The sequence below is a fragment of the Cervus canadensis genome, chromosome 3 (assembly GCF_019320065.1).
Source record: "Cervus canadensis isolate Bull #8, Minnesota chromosome 3, ASM1932006v1, whole genome shotgun sequence".
NCBI classification, from domain to species: domain Eukaryota; kingdom Metazoa; phylum Chordata; class Mammalia; order Artiodactyla; family Cervidae; genus Cervus; species Cervus canadensis.
The window spans coordinates 37,944,974-37,962,822 of NC_057388.1; the positions used below are offsets into that span (position 1 = coordinate 37,944,974).

Consider the following 17,849-nt stretch of genomic DNA (forward strand, 5'->3'; position numbering starts at 1 on the left):
CCCAGCAATCCCACTTCTGGGCATGTACCCAGACAAAACCATAGTTCCCAAAGACACATGTACCGCAATATTCATTTCAACGCTACTTACACTAGCCAGGGCATGGGGGCAACCTGTATGTCCATCAACAGAGAAATGGATAAAGAAGATGTGGTACAGGTATACAATGGAATATCACTCAGCCATAGAAAAGCAATGGGATTGGGTCATTTGTAGAGATGTGGACGGACCTAGAGACTGTAATTCAGAGTGAAATAAGTCAGAAAGGGAAAAACAAATATCGTATATTAATGCATAAAATGGTGCAGTTCATGGCAGCAGCTGTGGCAAAGAGGGCTGTAAAACGAAAGCATGCCCTTACAGCCATCATCATGAGTGGGAGAGAGATTCTGGTTAAGCTTTTATTTTATTTGATGGTACTCTGGAGTATAACAGCAAGGGTAGAAAGAGAAGTAATGAAAACTGGGTAAGAACTGAAGTAACAGTCCTGGTAAAAGCAGAGACAATACACTAAAGGTCAAAGGAACTGGGGACTTGGCACTTCTCTTATATTGGCTCAGACTGAAGTGACATAGTATTTGCTCTGCAAACAGCAGAGCAGATAACAAGAGCATGCACAGACTTCAGCTGATATTACTATTAGGAAGTATTTAATCTCCTAATTTCTCACTTTCCCCACTTCACATTCCAGGCTGAGATTGGTGGACTTAGGGCCATGCTCAGCCTCATGCGAGTCGGGGAAGAGATGTGGGGATGAGCATGAGGAACAAAGATCAAGAGATGGAGAGGTCCACTGCAAACAGCCATAGAAGAGTAAGCAGGAGACATCGATCCTTTGATTTACTTACTAGTCTAGAGTCAATAACTGGACCTTGTTGGAAAGAAACAATGAAAAAAAATGATTATATGAGCCTGCTGTTTGTTGAACATGTAATCTTTCTTGTTTGGCAAGTAGATGTGTAAAATGTAAATGCATTATGACAGTTCAAAAAGGATAGGATGGAAGAGAGGAGAATCTAAGCCTAATGACAGTGAGGAAAAAGGAGACTCTGGAAGAAATCATCTGGAGAGTTTTTGCAGTTGAAAACCATTGCCACTGTTTGCCTCCAAGCCTGATATGCTCCGAGAAGAAAGGAATATATGTAAACAAGAATAAGAAAGCTACCTTTTCATTCTGGCATCAGCCACAACAACGGTTTTGAGAATATCTGTGATGTGTTAAAGAGTTTGCAGAAGCACGCCATGTGCAGGAATATTTCAGGTAAGAAAACTGATTGGCTTAAATCCTTTTCATTTCAGATAGGTACCTGCTGCTTAAATGGGTACTCAGAATACTTCTTTTGACAAAAAGCAGTAGTCTAAGTTCATCTGTAGTAAACTTCTAGACAGTAATATTAAAGAACACACATATCTAAAAGCACATTAAACTAATTTGACCTGCATAAAATAGACTCCAGGAATAGACTAAGTTCCCAAGTAGCCAATGGATATTTATTGTATTATTTCCCTTTTATTACAGTTAACGAAGAATTAAATCAGTTATCAGGAGTCTTCTGTAATTTAATTATTGAACCATTCAGATTTAAGGATCCAAAGTGCTGCCCTCAATTGTACTAAGAGTGAACAAACCCACCTCTAGGCCCATGACAAGTATCTGTAGTCTTTAAAATGATTTAAGCCTTATAGTCTAATTAAAAGTTAAATATTTAACTTGAATTTTAACTTTTTAAGTTCCATTTCCTGTTTTAAATAATTGTTTCTGGTTCACATAAAACATAGCTACACATTCTACTTGAAAACAGGAAAGATGAAATAGAATCATATACAGAAGAGTAAATTGTAAAGAGAAAATGAAAAATGAGCATCTTTCTTGGTTTAGATCATATCTTCAAGGGTAACTAAAGGGCAAATTTCATGAAGTTCAATCAAAACATCTTATCCTTACTAATAAGATAATATGATAAATAAAGCAGAGTTGGAAAATAAGTAACTATTTCTTTTTTATTGCTTTTATTATATTCTAAAACTAATAAAAAAACTCAAAGATGAAGAAACTTAATCTTACTTATGAAACTGGTAATATTGAGCCTATTAAATAGCTCATGTTTAAAGATCATATATGTATAAGTTAAAAAAGTGTTATATTTAGCAGTATTATAAATACATTAAATATTACATTGTGGAAGATATTTTTTCATGTGTGACTTATAGAATAGGCCTGATTTATATAACCTTATCTCCTTCTCTCTTCAGAGCCTTCCACCCATAACACTTTCTCTACATATCTGTAACAAGTTACAAAGCAAATTATTAGTATGGGACATTAGTCAGTTTCTACTCATTTAAAATCCATACATTACTTAAAGATTATTCAATCATGAACTTAAATCACTTAATTAGATCTTCTTTTCTTTAAGCAAAACTTATGATAATGACAGTCTATTATGTAAAAGAAAAGATTATCTCACCTTCTGTAGTAGGCATCTAGAATGCCTAAGTAGAAAGTTTTTTAACCACATTTATGTTTAGCCTAGATATATATTTCCAGAGATATTTTGATTCATAATTCCCAACTCCAAAATTCCACAGTCTCTGATTATTCAGCTCTTTTCTATATAGTAAGTGGAAAGACACTTTAAAGTCTTCACAAGTAACTTTTACTAAATAAAATTAAAATTTTATTCCACTTATTTCCTATCTGCCAGTGGTTTATATTTACGTAACAAATTAGTGATTATGGTGTAAGTACAAAAAATAATCAGTTCCCTAAACAATCTGTGCCCTTTGTAGTTATTATACATAGATCAATCTACTTTTGTGGTCCTTACTGATCATCATCATATTGCTAGCTTAAGAGGAATGAAATTTTGTATTGAAATACACGATGTGTTGAGCACACCAGAGGGCTTAGGGAGAAAATTACAAAGAACTGTTAGAATCTTATCACCAAAGTAGAGGAAAGTGGATTTCATGGAAGTAAGTTTAATTACTTAAGTAGCAAAGAATTTTATCATGAGAGAGAAAACAGCCCCTGACACCCAAGACCTGGCCCAGTGCTATCACGTGGGTCTTGTTTCTGGACACCGCCCTGGCTTTCACACCTGGCTGTGGTATCCTCATGTTGAACATAAGCAATTTCACAGAACATCAACCTTAGGCAAGGACACTCTATGATCATGAAGAATCAAGACAAAAACAAAACGCTCTGTAATTATGCCTGAATACAGACCTCTTATGAACACTGTCTTAGCCACAGGCATCACATGTCCCCCTTTCCCAGCTAATCTGGGTCACTGCTGCTGCATTTCCAAGACAGGCTTATCTTCCCTCTTCCTAAATAAGACATTTTAAGGCACCAAATTGTAAAATTACCCTGCTTCCTGACAACATTCAATTCAGAGTAATGCTTTACTTCCTTAAACCCTCTTCCCCAGATCACTCAACCGAAGTTCAAGTTTTATAAGAGGTTCTTTTTAACGCCTTCTGACCCCATGGTACACTTTTTCCTATTTGCAATTGGTAACGAACTCAACTTTTTCAACTACAGGTGTCTTGCTGGTAGTCTCTGGCTTAAGGGCAAGAACAGTAATGAGGCGGCTAAAAAGTTTGACTTCTCAGGCCTGTGTTATCAGGAAGTTCTGATGCATTTGGTTACATAACTTCCCAGAATTTTGGAGGAGAGTAACTAGAACATCAGGCTTCCCTGGTGGCTCAGCAGTAAAGAATCCACTGCCAATGCAGCAGATGCGCTTTCAGTCCCTGAGCAGGGAAGATGCCCTGGAGAAGGAAATGGCAACCCACTCCACTACTCTTGCCTGGGAAATACAATGGTCAGAGGCGCCTGGCAGGCATACAGTCCATGGGATCGCAGAGAGTTGGACACGACTTAGCAACTCAAACAACAACAACAAATAGAACTTCACAGAAGGAGCATTAGAAGATGACACAGTGATGAGGAACAGGAGAGATTATTATGGGGTATGCAAAATGACACTGGACAAAGATTTTGAGGCTAAAGCTACTGTTTCAAGTATGGAGTGAAATATCCTACTGAGATGAAGAACATGAGTCAGGGCACAAGGAGAGGCAGATGAGCTGAAGAACCATGAATCACCAAAGAGGCTTATAACCCTGTTGCACAACTAGAAACAGGGTTATAAGAAGAAAATTTTAAGTCTGAATACCAAGTCTTAGCCACTATGTTGAAAATATTATACTATTCTTATATATATATATAATATCTATAAAAAGCTTGGCTTCCCTGGTAGCTCAGCTGTAAAGAATCTGCCTGCCAAGCAGGAGATGTGAGTTTGATCCCTGGGCTGGGAAGATCCCCTGGAGAAGGAAATGGCGACCCTACTCCAATATACTTGCCTGGGAAATCCCATGGAAAGAGGAACACAACAGAATAGCTAAATATCACTAGGAAACTAATAACCCTCCCAGTAAAGGGTTATCAAGATAATTGTAGGTGAATTTTAATAATTTAGAAGAGATTAAGACAAAGGGATTAAAACATTAGATAATCGGCAAGGTGGGACGATCAGGGTACAAATGTAAAAAACAAGAATAACGATGACAATGATGATGAAGACAGTTATAAAATTATAACAACAATATAACATTTAACAACGAGTTGCTTAGAAGCAGGCATTATGGCTACACTTGGGCTGCACGCTCTGTGCTTGGCCAGCCATAAGACTGAATAAAGATCTCAAAGTCGGTGGCAGACACATCAGTGGTGTAATGAATGAGGGATCTTACATGTTAGAAGCAAGTTCCTGAGCTGACACTGCAGACAATGGGCAGGACATGGCAGCAGTCTGCTGGCAGGGGGCCAGAGGATGTGGAGAGGGAAGTTAGCAGTTGGTATCAGGCTTAGTCATCAGTCACCAGAGAAACCAATAGAGGAGTGCATCCCTCATTCCCCTTTGATAAGCTATCTCGGTGGAGATGTTCTGATCAGAAGGTTAGGAGAGCAGTTCCCACTAGCTATCTACTTTACTCAGCTCCTGGTCTGTGATGACCTGGATGGGTGGGATGGGGGTGGGGCAGAGGACAGTCCAAGAGGGAGGGGATATGTGTATACATATAACTGATTCGGTTCCTTGTGCAGCACCAACTAACATAATGTGGTAAAGCAATTATACTCCAATCCAAAAAAAATAAAAAAAAGAAGGAAGCAAGCAAAGGAAAGGAAGAAAAAGATTGGAAGAATCACTAGTTGGGGCCAGGGACAAGTTTTGTAGGCATTTATTGATTAGATTCAGTGATTAACAAGGAAGGTCAGTAGGATGTGAGTAGGGTGTAGGTGGGCAGGGAGTGGTTGAGCAAGGGATGTACAGAGAGCAAGAGAATAGCCTAAGCATACAAGCATTCTTAGTGACTCTCATGCCTTCCAATATTTTGAGATCTAATGGGTTAAATCTAGTTTGCTTTAAACAGCTATTAAAAGTGAGCCTAGTGCTATGAGCTAATACTTCACACTCTGTAGTTTCCAGCACTCACTTAGTAGTCCTTATTTTCCAAAAGAAGGAAGAATTTAAAACTACCTAAGACTTGAACTTGGCTTACCCATGATAGTACATGTCCTCACCTAATCTTATCTTGCCCTCAACCTCTTGCCTACATGGCAAGCACTTGCCAGGCTGTCACGCCTGCAACCTGAACCAACTTCTGATCTGGCTCCTTCACCACTGGATCACAACCCAGAAGATACACAAATTCTGGCTCCATTCTTTTTGCAATGATTTTTACTGGTTCTCATATTGGATCATTTCCCTTATCAAGCTTTTTGCATTTAAAAAAAATATTAGATTACTTTTGAAGCTACTTTCCTATAATAGTTTGAATCATTCGCTTTGCTTCTCATATATTTATGCTTTTATTCTTCCATTGACACTGGTAAATGTTTCATTAACCTGTAGCCACTGAAACAGTAAAATAAAATAATTTCCTGAAGTATTCTTAGCCTGGACTTCTAATTGGGATGAAGTGAAGGAATCAACAGAACAAAAACCTGGTATTTTCATGCAAGTAGCTCACAGCATCCCTAGGAAGACAGCTTTGTAAACAGATAATAATATTGATTTACTGTGACACCTACACCCAAGTGGGAAGAAAAATGGTGGGTCATGTAAGAATGTGAAAGGACTGCTGGTGGAAGAAGTGATAGCTTACTGCATATAAAATATAGGTCCAGGTAAGGAAGGGGGAGACAGCAAAGGGATTATAGGCATGCCCCTAAAATACAGATGCATAAGAAATTGTACAACTGGGGAAATACAGTTTGGTAAGGCTTTGGTACAATGTATGAGTTTTGGAAAAGAAAGGATACTGGAGAGGTGGGCACAAACGATCATGAAGCCCTAATGTAATGGATAATATACCAGGCTAAGGGTTTTGCCTGAACACCCAGGAATTAATTCTCTCAGAAATTTCTCTTGAATGCAATGCAGAGTCACTTGGGGGATTTTAGAAGGTAGCATGAACAGCCAAGACTTGGTTAGTAATGAGCTAGGTAGAGGGGTTAAAAAAACAAAATGAATTCTAGGTTTTAGGTTCAGAGCAACAATATAAAAAGAAAGAATGGAGAGGAAATAAGAGATCTGGGGTGGGACAAGATAGTTCTATCTAGCACTCTCACTAACTAACTGCAGGACTTGCACTTGCATATTTTACATAGTCACTTGCTTATTTTGAGCAACTGGTCCATAAAGGCAGTACTTTTATTAATCTTATTTAACAGACAAGGAAGCAGAGATACAAAGAGGTTTAACATGTTCCCCAGGGTCACAGAGCTGGAAAGTGGCCGATTCCAGGTTTCAAACCTTTTCAATCCAGCTACAGAGAGTATCTCAACCAGTGATTCCCAGTGCCTCTCATTAAATACTAGGCACTCACATAATTATTGTGAGTGCCCTGAACATACCAGTAGGTTATAGTTAGCTATTATAATTTAATCCAGCCTGGTAGTTTAAAAGTATTTGCAGAGTACATATATATGCATGGTTGACTGAACTTTAGAAGATACTCAAGCAGAGTAGGAAACAAACCTCTATCGGGTTTGTTTACAATTTTGAGCATAAAATGCACCTCATGAATCAAACCACAGTAACAAGATTATGTGTTGAAAGAGGTTAGACACTTTGAACTCACGAGTAACGCATCCATGTCTAGAACGTGAGCAGCAGGCACATAAATGGATGAGTCTAATGATCAGGGAAGAGATTGGGGTGGTGAAAAGATTTGGGTCTCTTCAACAGCTAGGTTACAGTTTGAAACCATAAAAAATAGATGTTGGTGTTGATGGGAAGGGGGAGCCTAGAAAAACTGCAGAAAGGGAAATCAGGATGACAATCCGACAGCTAGGCCCAGACATGAAAGCTCACTTCACTTCTTTGGGCCTCAGAGTCCTCACTTGTTAAAAAAAAAAAAAAATTAGTGAATCATGGTTTAAGAGTGTGCCAAGAACTATTCTCACTTCCAATGTTTGCAGCTTTTGTTGTGAACAAATGTGAACATTGGAAGACCTGCTGAAAGGTGACTTCTAGCCTTAAACTGGAGGGGAAAAGCTAAACTTCATAGCTGCTGCTCTGCCATGGTAAGTTATTATTAAACAAGTTTTCTTCTCACAAAAGCCCATTCAAATGGTTTCAATTGCTTTTATTTATTCTACAGGATTTCAGCTTCACAAACGCTCCTGCTGTTACTATGTACAGAGTTCTGCATGGGAGATGTGAGGAAGAAAACAAAATGGCATCTTTCATATGCAGGAGGAATGTTAATGAGGTAGAGAAGAGGGAAGGAATCATTATAGTAAGCTTCCTTTCTGTTTGCCCCCTAATATTAGAATTTACGTTTTTCCTTGCCTAATCCTGGTTTTCTTGACTTCATCTGGTAAAACATAGAATTTTGCTGAACTGCTGTAACTGAACTATAGTTTGTGAAACAAAGAAGTTTGGATAACAGGAGACAAACTCTCAGTGAGGTCAGGACACAACTCTGACCAATGAATTGAGAAGGAAAATAGAGAATGATGTCTGTATCTCTCCACTTGCTGTGGCCATTACATCCACCTCAAGGGAGGGCTTTGGAGGGATGTGTGATTAGGCCAACAAAGAACGTCTACTCTGCTGCGGTTCCCATGAAGTAGGAAGTGGAGAAATCAAAGCCTGTGCTTTCCCTGTTAGCAAATCTTTAAAATGACCATTGGACCCAGAGTGGAATGGCTGAGTCAAGAATTTTTCTCTGGCTTTATCTAAAAACTCTATAAGTGTACTGTAGACACCTAAGAGACTGAACAGAGAAGCAAACATTTCTAAGCTCTTCATGTAGAACGGGAAAAAGGGTAAGATTTTCACGGCATTAGGTGAGATGAAAGAGCTTCATGGATTTGGTTCATTGCGAGATTATCAGTATCTGTGAATTTGCATACTTAGGGCAGCATGAAACATAGAATATTTCTCTTAAATTTCATAATTTTAATAGATGATCCACCCTACACAGAGAGAGAGACAGACTTAAAATAAAACAGACATGCTGAGAGAGGTGAGGGTGGTACTGGTGATGGTAATATTCCATGAAACTACTTACCTGAGAATTTCTCACTCACAAAACTGCACACATCTATGTATTACTTTATGGTAGAGATTTATGTCAAGTTGGATATTTTTTAAAAAGTGCTAAGTGTAAGAAATGGGGATAAAAGATTTTAAATTGTTTTACATGACTAAAAATTCTTAAGATCCTAGCTTAGACCTCATTGGAAGGTGAACCCTTTGGGTTATAAAAGATTTACACCTATTTTTGAATAGATAGGTACTATCTGTTTATTAAGTGCTTACTATGTGTCCAGCACTGGATATTGCTGATACTAAGTTACAAATGAAACCCAGCCTTCATGGAGTTCACAGCCCAGCAGGAAGTACAGGCTCCACATAATAGCAAAGGTCTGTAAACAGAGGCCTTATATCAAAGAGCAGAGCTGGTATCTCTGAGCACTGGCCTTATTACAGCTCAAGTTCTCCTGCATTGGAATTCCCTGTCTACGTGTCTGCTTGGACATAACTTTTGACCAAGCAGCTCTTAAAGACTAGGTTCATAAAAACTAGATGTTTCCATGCAAACTAGAGTCTTTCTGCCAAGAGACACAACTACAATTTAGATTTGTCCCCCACTGCAGACAAAAACACTTCAATCAGAAATCAATTTAGGAAGCTAAGCTAAAATGGATGGGAATGGGCAAATTTAATTCAGGTGACCATTATATCTACTATTGTGGGCAAGAATTCCTTAGAAGAAATGGAGTAGACCTCAGAGTCAACAAGAGAGTCTGAAATGCAGTAATTAGGTGCAGACTCAAAAGTGACAGAATGATCTCGGTTTGTTTCCAAGGCAAACCATTCAACATCACAGTAATCCAAGTCTATGCCCCAACCAGCAATGCCAAAGAAGCTGAAGTTGAACAATTATGCAAAGACCTACAAGGCTTTCTAGAACTAACAGTAACAAAAGATGTCCTTTTCATCACGGGGGACTGGAATGCAAAAGTAGAAAGTCAAGAGATACCTTGAGTAACAGGCCTTGGAGTTTGGCCTTGGAGTACAAAAAAGAAGCGGGACAAAGGCTAACAGAGTTTGGCCAAGAGAATGCACTGACCATAGCAAGCACCTCTTCCAACAACACAAGAGATGAATCTACGTGTGGACATAACCAGATGGTCAATACCAAAATCAGATTGATTATATCATTTGTAGCTGAAGATGGAAAAGTTCTATATAGTTAGTGAAAACAAGACCTGGAGCTGACTGTGACTCAGAACATCAGTTTCTCATCACAAAATTCAGGCTTAAATTGAAAAAAGTAACAAAAAACACTAGGCCATTTGGGTATGACCTAAATCAAATCCCTTACGATTTTACAGTGGAGATGACGAGTAGATTCAAAGGATTAAATCTGATATATGGAGTGCCTAAAGAACTATGGACAGAGGTTCATAACACTATACAGAGGTGGTGACCAAAACTATCCCCCCAGAAAAAGAAATGCAAGAAGGCAAAAGGTTGTCTGAGATAAGATAGCTGAGACAAATAGCTGAGAAAAGAAGAATGAGAGGTAAAGGAGAAAGGGAGAAGTACACCCGATTGATGGAGAATTCCAAAGAATAGCTTTCGAACTCCAAATAGTAAAAAGATTATCTCTCCAAAGGGGACATAAGAACGCCTTCTCAAGTGAACAATGAAAAGAAATAGAGAAAAACAATAGAATAGGAAAGACTAGGGATCTCTTCTAGTCAGGGAACATTTCATGCAAAGATGGGCACAATAAAGGACAGAAACAGGAAGGGCCTAACAGAAGCAAAAGAGATTAAGAAGAAGTGGCAAGAATACACAGAAGAACTATACAAAAATGATCTTCATGACCCAGATAATCACAATGGTGTGATCACTCACCGAGAGCCAGACATCCTGGAATATGAAGTCAAGTGGGCCTTAAGAAGCATCACTATGAACAAAGCTAGTGGAGGTGATGGAATTCCAGTTGAGCTATTTCAAGTCCTAAAAGATGATGCTGTGAAAGTGCTGCAAGTGCCAGCAAATTTGGAAAACTCAACATTGGCCACAGGACTGGAAAAGGGCAGTTTTCATTCCAATCCCAAGAAAAGGAAACACCAAAGAATGTTCAAACTACCACACGATTGCACCCATTTCACATGCTAGCAAGGTAATGCTCAAAATCCTTCAAGCTAGACTTCAACAGTATGTGAACTGAGAACTTCCAAATGTACAAGTTGTATTTAGACAATGCAGAGGAACCAGAGATCAAATTGCCAACATCTGTTGAATCATAGAACAAGCAAAGAAATTTTAAAAAATCATCTACTTTTGCTTCATTCATTATGCTAAATCCTTTGACTGTGAGGATCACAACAAACTGTGGAAAATTCTGAAAGAGATGGGACTGTCAGACCACCTTACTTGCCTCCTGATAAATCTGTATGCCAGTCAATAAGTAACAGTTAGAACCAGATATGGAACAATGGACTGGTTCCAAATTAGGAAATGAGCACATCAAGACTGTATATCGTCACCCTCCTTATTTAACTTATATGCAGAGTACATCATGAGAAATGTTGGGCTGGATGAAGCACCAGCTGGAAACAAGATTGTCGGGAGAAATATCAATAACCTCAGATATGCAGAGGACACCACCCTAATGGCAGAAAGTGAGGAGAAATTAAAGAGCCTCTTGATGAAGGCAAAATAGGAGAGAGAAAAAGCTGGCTTAAAACTCAACATTCAAAAAGCTAAGATCATAGCATCAGGTCCCATCACTTCATGGCAAATAGATGGGGAAAAATGGAAACAGTGACAGACTTTATTTTCTTGGGTTCCAAAAACACTGTGGACTGCAACCATGAAATTAAAAGGTGTTTGCTCCTTAGAAGAAAAGCTATGACAAATCTAGCCAGTGTACTAAAAAGCAGAGGCATCACTTTGCTGACAAAGGCCCATCTAGTTAAAACTATGGTTTTTCCAGTAGTCATGTATGGATGTGAGAGTTGGACCATAAAGAAGGCTAAGCACCAAAGAATCGATGCTTTTCAACTGTGGTGCTGGAGAAGATTCTTGAGAGTCCCTTGGATAGCAAGGAGACCAAACCAATCAATCCTAAAGGTTATCAACCCTGAATACTCACGGGAAGGACTGATGCTGATGCTATAGCTCCAATACATGGGCCACCTGAGGTGAAGAGCTGACTCATTGCAAAAGACCCTGATGCTTGGAAAGATTGAGGACAGGAGGATAAAGGGGCGACAAAGGATGACATGGTTGGATGGTATCATCGACTCAATGGATATGAATTTGAGCAAATTCAGGGAGATAGTGAAGGACAGGGAAGCCTGGCATGCCACAGTTCATGGGGTTGCAAAGAGTCAGACACAACTGAGCAACTGAGCAATAACAAGAAGAAGCCTTAGAGCACACAGTACAGTTATTATATTTTGGAGGTATTTCCATGTGTTATATATGTTAGTTACTAGAATTTTAAGAGTCAATTATGCATTTATAATGGCAACAGCAAGATGCTCACTCTGGTATCTTCCTTCTATTCCTTCTGTAAATACAGTATTATTTTTAAGTCACTTGTTTGGCCTGTTTTCTTCAGGAGATTAATAGCTCCTTAAGGGGTATATTTGTGTGCAGTGGTGCCAAAGTATCCACAGAATTCAACTTGTGCCTTCATCATTTACTAACTTAAGTTTTTCTTTTTTTTCACTTTCATCAAAAGGTTTCACTCCATAGAAACAAAATTTAGAACCACCACCTGAAAATAAAAAGATCCTGGATCCTTGTCAATATTCAGCACAATAAGGTCTAATGATGTTTTCTGTAGCTTACAACTATGTCTGACACACAGTAAGTGCTCAAATATTTTTCAACAAATGCATCGAGAAATAAGTTTATCTGAAAGAGAGTGACTCTATTATGTATTCAACCAAAATAGGTTTCTGCTGTTTTAGGGTCCCATCAAAGTAAGAATACTTGTAGGAAAGATCCCACTTACTAAAGTGTATGTCTACTCTGAGAAGACACTGTATTTAGGGTCCATGAGATGAGACCACTGTACTGAATAACCTTTTATTTCTTTATTTCCAAAGCTTCCTAGAGTGAGATACAAGAAAGACCCCTTATAACAGTACCTGTTACATTTCAAATAGAGTAATAATGACGTTCTACACAGAACGAAGTGAGCCTCCAAATGAATTTCAATTAGACTGTGTTCTCCTGAGTATTAATATCCCTCCCTTTTGATTTAGGTGAAATGAAATGGGAGAAATTTGGGGAAATTAAAATGGATGAATGTAAGATCGAAGTTTGGAAGATTTAATAAGAGAAGGCAACACTGAGATCAAACTCGTGACTTTTAAAACTGTCCCCACTCCCCTTTTAAAGCACTGTAGGGCGCACAGTGCCCTTCCATTTGAGCTCACTTTGGAGTCGCTGGTGAAGGCAGCCGGGCTGTCTGCTACATCGCCTCCAGAACGTTTGCCAATTTTCTGTCATTTCCTCCTTGAGATGACAGTGTGTGACAAAGGTCTCTGGGTATATTTCAAAACATCTTAAACTATTTAACAATGTAATAGCAAGCCCCAATTTAAAAGTGTTATTTATTCTTCACAAGACTCAATTTGTCAGAAGACACAAAGCTTAATTCACCTTGCCCTGATCCATAAAGAAATGAGTAGAAAGTGCATCGTGGAACCAATGGCCTACTTATTACCTGCCGGATATAATGGAAAGAAAGTTTCCAGTGGCTTAGTCAATATGTATACTTCAACATGCAACACACAAAACAGTAAAACTATTTACTGAACTATATTTCTTTTTATATCCCTGGCACACTTAGCCTAGTTTAGTCTATTTCCTTTTCCTGACAAACAATTCATTGTTTGTGATTGAGAGAATCATTTTGGAGTAGGCATGATTTCAGATTCCAGGAACCGGTATGGAAACAGCATCACTCCTCCACCAGCACCTCCTTCCTCACCCCTGCAGATCTCTGCTTTTAGGTTGGAGTGATAGCACGCTTTCCAGTTTTCATCCAGAGAGCAATCAACAACCTATACACAACTAACCAATTAAAAATACTTCTCATCTAAAAGCATTTCTTTTTCATTTAAAAATTTTGTGACTTTTTTCCTTGAAAAATTCAGCTGTGAAGTTTAGTTTGTAAATACTAAGAATATTAAATTCCTTAGCTAGTGATCTCCGCCAAAAATCTGTGCTAAAAGCAAAATTAGCCCTAATCACTTCAAGGGCAGTACATTATTATGTATTTCTTCATTTCAAGAAAAACATATTCTTTCATTTGATTGGTCCCCTCTGCTGTCTTATTCGGTCTTTGCCACTGATTTGTTAGCATTTTAAAGCCTCTTTTCCTTTTTTGCCTAACAATGATTCTTCTGAGTTTGGGAGCTCACCATTTTTCCCCAGGTGAAAATCTTTTTATTATTCTCAGGTGTTTGCTTTCTTTCTGTAATTCTCAGAATAATTCATTGCAAAGTCCTCATTGTCCTTTACAAAAGGATCAAATTCCAAATAATTACAGTTTGTATTGTACATCCTCTGAAAACATGTCTCCTTTCCCCTTGCCAGGATTGCACAAGTCTCATATATTGCCCCACAAACCCTCCTTCTCTTTCTTGGTCGGGTATACCTGCGAACAGGACAGGTTGCTTGTTTCTCTTCATCTGATCCAGATCCTACCTGAGTTCTTGCAGAGGAAGTGAACAGAAGTTAATACTTTTAAAAGTATCAATCCAGAGTGCTTTCCCCTGAATTCTGCATGGCTCCAAGAGACCATTCTCCAAAGAATTATGGAAGGTGACTTTTTTTAAAGGTAAAGAAGCCTGTTCATTTCATTCTCAGACTTTGTAACATAGCATAGAGTCAGATGGAACTGCTTTTTTGGTATCAGCAGTTGTCTCTAAAGAAGTATATCCTTATATACTTATTTGTCTGTAAACAAGCATATCCTTAAGTTTCCTGTCTGAATAAGTCATACTGTATCATTGTTTGTTGTTTCCTGGTCTTATATAGCCATGGTATGAAACACACCATATAACAAAAATTCTGCCATGAAACAAAATTCCCTCCCCTCAAACATCTGGTGCCAATAATTAATATAATTTCTATGATCATGAGTGATCAGTAATTTTATTTATGGAAATATTTTTTTCTTCTAAGAGTTTGTTAAAAGGATTGAGTCGTTTAGATTATTTCTTAAATATACTTGTCAGTCTTGACAAAACACAAGAACCATTTTTTGGTCCCGTGAACAAAGGTCATTCAACGTCTAGTCTCATTAAAAACATGTTTTCTCAACTTGTAAGCAGAAAATTGAACTGGTCAGAATTGGAGAGCATCCTTTTCAAAAGAGTAACATTTTTAAAACAAGGCACACAAAAGTTTAAATAAAATAAGAAATCAATTTAGAACCGGACATGACAGATCAACTTAAGAATCTGAAGGAAGAAAAAAATTCCACCAAAATTGCACTTTTAAAAATACTTAAAGTTTTCTGATACTTTGAAAATAAAAGATATGAAAATGTATAAATGGACATTTCATAGGATCAGTTGAGAGACTACTGGAGATGAAAGCTTTGTCTGAAAAGTCTATCCATTTAGTTAAAAGCTTGTAACTCTGTTGAAACAATATCATAAACTAATTTAATACACCAGTTAGTATTTAGCTTCTTAAGGAGTTTGAAATAACAAGTATTCATGTTTACTAGATGATAGTCCATCAACTACAAGGACATTTATAGCCACACCCCTAAATAAAAATAATTGTGCTCACCGACTTTTAGAGAAGCTTGCTTGCCCAGACGTAGGATCTTAAAACTTCAGAGTGACTATTGTAGGAGGAGATGCAGAAAATAAACACATGATTTCCACAGCTGAGAACTCAGAAATGAGGCTCAGGGTCTTGACCATTCGTCTGTCGTTAAGGTTATCCTGACATGTGAAGCCATTGACATCCTGAGACTTCCAACACTTCAGATGCCTAAACCGAGATAAATATAGATCCCTGACACCTGAGCCAGATGAAGTGAACCTTAACTTGAAAAATCTTGCTCATTTTGGCGCTCCATTGAGGAAAATAAAACCCTTAATCCTTTTTCTGTTAAAACCTGTTATGCGCCTTAACAGATAGTTCCTTTGCTTATGAAGCACAGGAATTCAGATGGATCATAAAAAATCAATTTGCTTCTATGTTTAGCATTTGTTGTCATAGTATAGAGACAGGTTTGACTTTCTCTTGATTAAGTTGAAAGAAAACAGCAATGAATATTAAATATTTATTTACAAACTTTTGTTAGGAAGTTTTCCAAGTGAGTCATTGAAATGTAAATTCGTGTTTGGTAAACTTTCTAGTAATTTTTTCTCCTACATGGTTTAAGCAGTAATTTGGTCCTTTTTGGTTTGCCTCATTTAATGATGTGGAAAGTGTCATGCACTGCAAGGTGCTTTGGCTTAAGTTAACCTTTTGGTATAGTTGTATCATGTGATAGATTTAAATCAAATTGTGCTTAGTACTGTTGCTAAGCATATGAATAAGGATCTACCCTCAAGCTGACTAAAGATATTATTCTGAAGCTATAATTGCAAGATTTCTAACAATAAGCCCTTCCTGGGATTCATATTATTTATCAAGAATCTATAATACTATATTAAAACAAAGTGGATAAAGAAACTAGAAAAGTCATGCTGCTTTCCTGAGATTTTGAGGTATTAATTATTTTCAGTTAATTCAGTCTTTACAGAATGGCACTAGAGAAAAATGATGGCTTTTGAAGTTACCACTTTCTAAATGAAGCTGAACTATAACCAGTATTACCTATCATTCCAGGCAGGAGAATGACTTCTTTCGAAGGACCCAAACTAGTATTTTAATATCTCGTATTTTATTTAATAGATGCTGTGCAGTGAGCACTGTATACATGCTTGGCACTTTGCTAAGTACATATCGTATAATCTCATTCTCTTTTCCTAACCCTGAAATATCCTTTCAAATCAAGTCAATATTTTTAGGTACAAATATTTACAGGAAAGAAAGCAGACTCAAAAGGATAAACACTGACAATGGACATGTGGCTATAATAAGTGGTTCATATGAGAGTCTAACACCCAAGTTTGACTGAAAGCATGTTTCTTTCCCACCCTAAAATATAGTTACAGGTTAAAACTGTTTCATCCACTCATTATCTGTGTCAAAGTAATCAACCTATAAGTAATTCCAAAATTGTTTTAATGTTATTTCAAACAAAGTTAGGGAAAGTACAGAAATGGTCCCTATGGAGTATTGCTAAGACACTAGAAAGTCCCCAGAAGCATTGTCCTTAGCACAAGGAAAAGATAGACGATCTGGAAGTACAGCACAATCCTAGCCAGAGATCTCTCTCATCTCTTGTATTTACTTTTTTTTCAAATTGTCCTTGTCAGTTTGCATAAGCAAAATTTAACCTACCAGAGCCTGGAGGGCCAGTCCAATGGCCACTTCTCAGCCATTAATATCATGTTTGGCAGTCTGGATGGATACCGGCACAAGCAGCGACGTCCAGGTGACACAGAGTCACCTGGCAAGGTCAGGGGTCAACACCAGAGAGACTTTGGCATGGGAAGGTCAGATTCTCATCTGTCATAGAAGGCGGCACATTTCTTTATAGAAAAAAAGGTTCTATGTGTATAAAATGTTTTTTTTTACTTGAACTAGGAATCTGTTAAACAAAATGTTTTATCAAAGAAGTCAGAAGACAAACTACAAATTCAGTGAACTCAGGATCACATATATCTTCTATGAATCACAAGAAGTATCAGAGAATGCTCACACCCTAAGCACCCATTATCTGAATATGGCTTAGGCCTTATAAATAAGAATAGGGAATGTGGAATATCCTTTCTATGAATTATATATTCATTATCATTGAATTTTTCACTCCCTGGTGACACTGACTTCTGAAGGGTGAATGTTGAGGGAGAGGGAAAATTGTGACTGAGGTACAAAATGATTAGGCTCTGGGGTAACTCAGACAAGACCTCTGACCCGCTTCAACCCGAGAAATGTCATTCTTAAGAAGTTATCTTCAGAATTAAATAGTTCATCACAGGATATTACTTAAACCTAGGACTTTTTCACCCCAAACTGTTGCCTTTTAAGTATTAAACTAGGCAAAATCAAAACCTCTCCTGGATTTTGTTGCACAACACGTACCATAAACTGTAAGAAATCAAAGTTGAACCAGCAACCCAGCCACTAACAGCAGCTGTTGCCAGCTGT

The 17,849-nt window shown here is 37.8% G+C and overlaps 1 protein-coding gene and 1 long non-coding RNA gene across 4 annotated transcripts in view; one reads left to right on the forward strand and one right to left on the reverse strand.

Annotated features, from left to right (window-relative positions):
• LOC122438252 (platelet glycoprotein 4) overlaps positions 1-15,537 on the reverse strand; it is a 94,542-nt gene extending 79,005 nt beyond the window's left edge. For both annotated transcript variants that reach the window (XM_043462926.1, XM_043462923.1), the window contains exon 1: positions 15,369-15,537. The gene's annotated coding sequence lies outside the window, so the exon portion shown is untranslated. The remainder of the gene's footprint in view (positions 1-15,368) is intronic.
• LOC122438256 lies at positions 656-13,367 on the forward strand. Of its 2 annotated transcripts, XR_006268501.1 has the most exons (4): positions 656-1,261; positions 7,499-7,603; positions 7,681-7,818; positions 12,295-13,367. It is a non-coding gene; the product is annotated as an uncharacterized LOC122438256 (long non-coding RNA). The 2 variants fall into 2 exon arrangements; XR_006268500.1 differs by lacking the exon at positions 12,295-13,367 and having other exon boundaries at positions 660-1,261; positions 7,681-9,332.
• Positions 15,538-17,849: the final 2,312 nt, after the last annotated feature.